Source organism: Microtus pennsylvanicus, chromosome X (genome assembly GCF_037038515.1).
Source record: "Microtus pennsylvanicus isolate mMicPen1 chromosome X, mMicPen1.hap1, whole genome shotgun sequence".
In the NCBI taxonomy this organism is placed as follows: domain Eukaryota; kingdom Metazoa; phylum Chordata; class Mammalia; order Rodentia; family Cricetidae; genus Microtus; species Microtus pennsylvanicus.
In genome coordinates, this window is record NC_134601.1 from 15,724,598 (window position 1) to 15,730,109 (window position 5,512).

At 35.1% G+C, this 5,512-nt stretch overlaps 1 non-coding gene across 1 annotated transcript; it reads right to left on the minus strand.

Moving 5' to 3' along the window:
- Positions 1-1,773: 1,773 nt before the first annotated feature.
- LOC142841839 (U6 spliceosomal RNA) lies at positions 1,774-1,882 on the minus strand. The gene has a single exon (XR_012909106.1). It is a non-coding gene; the product is annotated as a U6 spliceosomal RNA (small nuclear RNA).
- Positions 1,883-5,512: the final 3,630 nt, after the last annotated feature.

Consider the following 5,512-nt stretch of genomic DNA (forward strand, 5'->3'; position numbering starts at 1 on the left):
ACTCAACTTCATATGGAAAAGTAAAAAACCCAGGATAGCCTAAAGAATTCTGTACGATAAAGGAACTTCTGGAGGCATCACATTCCCTGACTTCAAGCTCTTCTACAGAGCTATACAGTACAAAAACAGGCTGGTGTTGGCATAAAAACAGACAGGAGAACCAATGGAACAGAACTGAAGACCCAGATATCAATCCACACACCTATGAACACCTGATTTTTGACAAAGAAGCAAAAAAATATAAAATAAAAAAGAAAGTATATTTAACAAATGCTGCTGGCATAACTGGATATCAACATTTAGAAGAATGAAAATAGACCCATATCTATCACCATGGTAAGAGAGAAACGGCTCCTGAAATTGTCCTCTGACTTGTGTGTACACTGTCAAGAGTATGATCAAACCCGTGATAAATGAAAGTGTTTAAACTGAAAACAATTCGGTTTGCTTTATTCATTTATATAACTCTCACTTCATAGTGATCTTTTAATTTCTAAAGCAGCTGTTAGAACCCCATTGAGCATATATATCAGATTATTTGGTCTTTAATTTACGGGCATTTCAGTTGTTTCCAATATTTTGAAATAGCAAACAGTGTAGTAATTAAAACAAAGTGCATATCATTTTCCATATTTATTTGAGTGCGATACTCAGGGTCTCTTAAACCTGATTCTTCCTCTATCATTGCCTGTCATGCATTTAGTACCCAGAAACTAGGAATTTCCCCCAAGAGATGGACTGTATGTATAAGGACTGAAAAGCCAGTGTTATAGGGAAGGGGCAGTCTGTGTCATTTTAGAGAAATTGATGATGGAGGCTTAGCCTCATGTGGTTTCTGTTAAATTCAAACTTCCTGTTCAGGCACAGTGGTTAGTAGGCCAAAAGTAAATGATACCTTGGAGACTCTGGAAGACTGAGGAAATTTCACTTTCTATATACTTGGCTTTCTTTCTTCTAGTTTGCCCAATTGCTATTGTTGGTTGGCTTTATTTTACATTTACAACAGTATCTTTGATATATTGTGGCCAGAAGATCCTGAAAATGTACTTCCTAGATAGTAAATATCCCTCCGTTATGAGAGAAGATCCAATTGCATATTTATTGCTTTTGGGAAACCTCAAGGCATAATAACTGCAAAGACATATATTAATCACTTCAGTATCAAAATGCCTATCCCCACAACACCATGTTTATTAACTGTTTTTAATAAAACATGACATTTTCAGGCATTTTTTTCTGTTGCTTTGACATCTTAGGGCCTTGTGGATGCAGGACAAAGCTAGCTGATTCTTACAGATAAAAACTTGCTTGATAGGCAAACCAACTAATAATCATTATCCCATAGCTCTATCTCCACTTCACTTTTATCATGTTTCTGCATTCTAGAACACTGTCAGCTTGCTCAGATAATAGCAACTGATGACTATGCCCTGTAGCCCAAAGATCACCGACAGTATTTACCCATGTAATTCTAAGCCTAATCAGCTGGCCTTCCATGTCTACCATTTCTTCCCATGAAAAATTCAATAAAGGCTATTATCCAGGCTTTCCTCTGTTCCTTTTGCTTCCTAACTGACTTCAGTGAATCTTCATGTAGCCTTTGTATGAGATGGCCTGGTGTGTGCCTAGTTCCCATGGAAGCTGTAAATAGCCTCTTGATCTGTTGCCCTAATTATACCTGAATAACAACAATAAAAATTCTGTGAACCAAGTGCAGAGTATGGAGAATTATGATGGATGAATTGTTTAGCTTTTTCACTAATTCGTTTTTTTAAAAAAACTACTTGAGAATTTGTGTGTCATCCTTGCGCAGGGGCCATGCTAATCTTCTCTGTATCGTTCCAATTTTAGTATATGTGCTGCATGTCCCAATGAGGAGCAGAAGGAAGGAGAACATGAGCAAGGAAGTCAGGACCACGAGGGGTGCACCCACCCACGGAGACAGTGGGGCTGATCTATTGGGAGCTCACCAAGGCCAGCTGGACTGGGACTGATAAGCATGGGATAAAACCGGACTCTCTGAACATGGTAGACAATGAAGGCTGATGAGAAGCCAAGGACAATGGCACGGGGTTTTGATCCTACTTCATGTTCTGGCTTTGTGGGAGCCTAGCCAGTTTGGATGTTCACCTTCCTAGACCAGGATGGAGGTGGGAGGACTTTGGACTTTCCACAGGGCAGGGAACCCTGACTGCTCTTCAGACTGGAGAGGAAGCGGGAGAGAAGTGGGGGGAGGGGGAGAGGAGTGGGAGGAGGGAAAGGGAAATGGGAGGCTGGGGGGAGGCAGAAATTTTTTTCAATAAAAAAAAGAGACAAAGAATAGCTAACTGCACAGGGTTCTGCTGCATGAGAAAACTGTGTTGTAATGTTCTGTAGAATGGTAGAGTAACTATGGTTAATAGCAATGAATTTTATATTTTAAAGTAGCTGCTAAAAATGGTTTTGGATGATCCCAACCCAAAAATATCTGTTGAGGTGACACATGTTCCAATTAACTGTTTTACACATTGATATATGTAGTGAAATGTCACACTGTACCCTGTAAATATACAATTACAATGTGTGGATTAAAAAAAAAGGAATAAAGCTTCTTACAAAATTTTGTATTGTTGAACATAAAAAAAAAACTACTTGATGTTGCCTGTGGTGGCACACATCTTTAATTCCAGCACTTGGGAGAAAAAGGCAGGCAGATTTCTGAGTTCAAAGCCTGCCTGACCTACATAGTGAGTTTCAGGCCAGCCAGTATTACTCAGCAAGACCTTGTCACCAAAACACAAAACCAATACAAACTATGAGTTGTTATTGTTGTAATTTTGCATTCTTCAGGCAATACATAAGATGAATTGGTATTTGCTTGATATTAATGCTTTTTCCTTTGAAGAAGTAAATTGTGTGTTCTTGTCTCCTGTTTATTGGTACAGACTAACTTTTGAAGCAAATTAGATCTACGTGGATCATGGACCTAAAAGTAAAGTATAAATCCTTCAAAATTATAGGAAAATTTCTAGGTCTGGGATTTGGTTAATGATTCTTACTATTCACAATAAAATCCATAAAAGTAAGTATGTGTTGTGATGCATCAAAGTAAACTTTCAAAATTTAAAACATTTTTCACTATTAAAGACCCTATTATGAGAGTAAAACATATACTGATGATGGGAAGAGAAAATGGTACAGCCTCTCAAAAGGGAAGTTTATCTCCTTTTGTTTCTATTTTTTTCTTTTCCAGTGCTGAGTATGACACACATTATCAAAGTGCTCTACCACTGAGTTACACATTTAATCTCTCCATTTTCCTGTAAAGCTAAATATTAAATTACTTATAAAACCTAGAAATATCACTCTTGAGTATTTATCCAACATAAAGGGAAACTCATCCTCATATAAAATATGTATACAAATATTCATAATAGCTTTGTTCATAATCATTACAGACTGGAAACAACCTAAATATCTTCCAGTAGGTGAGTTGATAAACTCCAGTACATATATACCATGAAATACTCAATAGTAAAAGAAATGAAATGCTGATACAAAGAAAATTCTGCATGCATGTGAAGGATGTAATAATCACTGAAGAAAGTCAAGCTCACATGGTCAATACCTTATGATACTATTTATACAAACTTCTGGAAATGACAAATACAGAGTTGTGGAATATTTGATTAGTGGTTTTCAGAGAAATGTGCAAAGGTGAGGAGTGGGTATGACTGTGAAGGATGAGAAGGAGGAAATGACTTTGATGGTGATTGTGTGTACCTCTCTCACATACTCACAAATTTATATAAGTACTGGAAAACTGAATAATCTCTATAGTCTGTGTGACTGTATTTTACTATATGTCCCCACTATGGGAAACAAGTAGAAAAATACAGTGGACTATGAGCTAATTTTGCAAACTCTTGTACATTCATATTTCAAAATAAATTTTTTTAAAGTAATGATAGTTTGCATAATAATGTTAAATTGAGACATTTATAATGTTAATTCTTGCCATTTTCATTATTCCTTCACTTTTAAAAATGCCCAAGTTGTTTATTTAGATATCACTTTTATCAAGCAAGATAAGACAAACCATGCTTCAAGTTTAAGGCCAATGAAGTTATTTTAAGCAGTTTTACTCTCAATTCTGCATAAAATATAAGGGTTCCTGGCATTTTATATTTTTGTTTTAGTAATATTTTCATTGTGTTCATAATCCAATTAAATACAGTATTATAAGAATATTAAAAAACTTTGTATAAAATGTTTTATTCTTACAACATTAGATTTCAGTTTAACTCTATGGCCTTTGATAATGTGTATTACAACTATATATAAAAACTGAAAAATACCATATGCTTTGTTCCAAAAAAATCCCACATGTTTTAAGAAATTAAAAGGAATGAAAGCAATTTCTGTTTATATATGAATGTGCATATGAAAATTATTTTTGCTTCATTTTAAGTGAATATCTGAAATTCCATTTGGATTCATTTCCCTTTAGCTCGATGAAGAACATCCTTTTGTCAAGAGGTCAAGCAGAAGCGAGGCAGCAGTAGTACAGGATCTCATAGGATCCCTTGTGCAGCTACTAGGTAATTTCATTACAATTCCTTAGACTCCTCCGGAAAGAATATGATTAACACAATGGATTCAAAGCATTACTTGGGCAACAAAAAGATCAGCATGGCTTTAGTTCACCAGCTCATAGTCCTACATTGTTACAATAAACTAGAGGGCACAGGTGACATGTTGCATTAACAGTCAATTGTCATGTTCATGAATAATACTCCAAAGTATGAATCAAGGACTTCATGCATCTTTACCCAAAGATGTAAGAATGTGGAAAGCTCTATGTTCAACTAATCATATAACCATAGATGAGAAAGAGCCTTGGAATCATGCCTCCTAAGACTCTTTCCATTGCATTGTCCCAAGATAAATTGCAGGATTTTTTTCCCAAGACCCATGCCAGATTATAATCAACTCATGCATAAATGGTTTATACTGAAAAAAGTCACAGAGGTACCAGATATTGCAACTGTTTTTCCTACACATTTAGTATTTCAGGTAAATTTAAGCCTATTGACAAATTATTTTCTTCATTTTGTTGCAATTCAAAATACTTTGTCTTTCTTCATTCTTAAAGAATATATTTGTTGAGTACAAAATCATGAGTTGACTTTTGTTTCTCCAGTACTTTAAAGATCCCTAGATACCATGATTTCAGATATCAGCCGCTTGTGCTATAAAAGTTTCCCATATTTATGTATCTTTATATAATGGATTGTTTTTCTCTGCCAATTTTCTATGCTTTTGTGTTTATAAACCATATGATAATTCTCACCTTAATTTGCATATTTTAATTGTATAAAACAATGTGATTTGTTGTGACATTTTTATATATGAATATAATGTACATTGATCTTATCCTTCCCAGCACTTTCTCCCACCTTCCCTCACTCCTTTCTTTTAGGCAAATAGTTCTTTTTCTACTTTCATAACAATTTTTCAAATCTGAATTAAG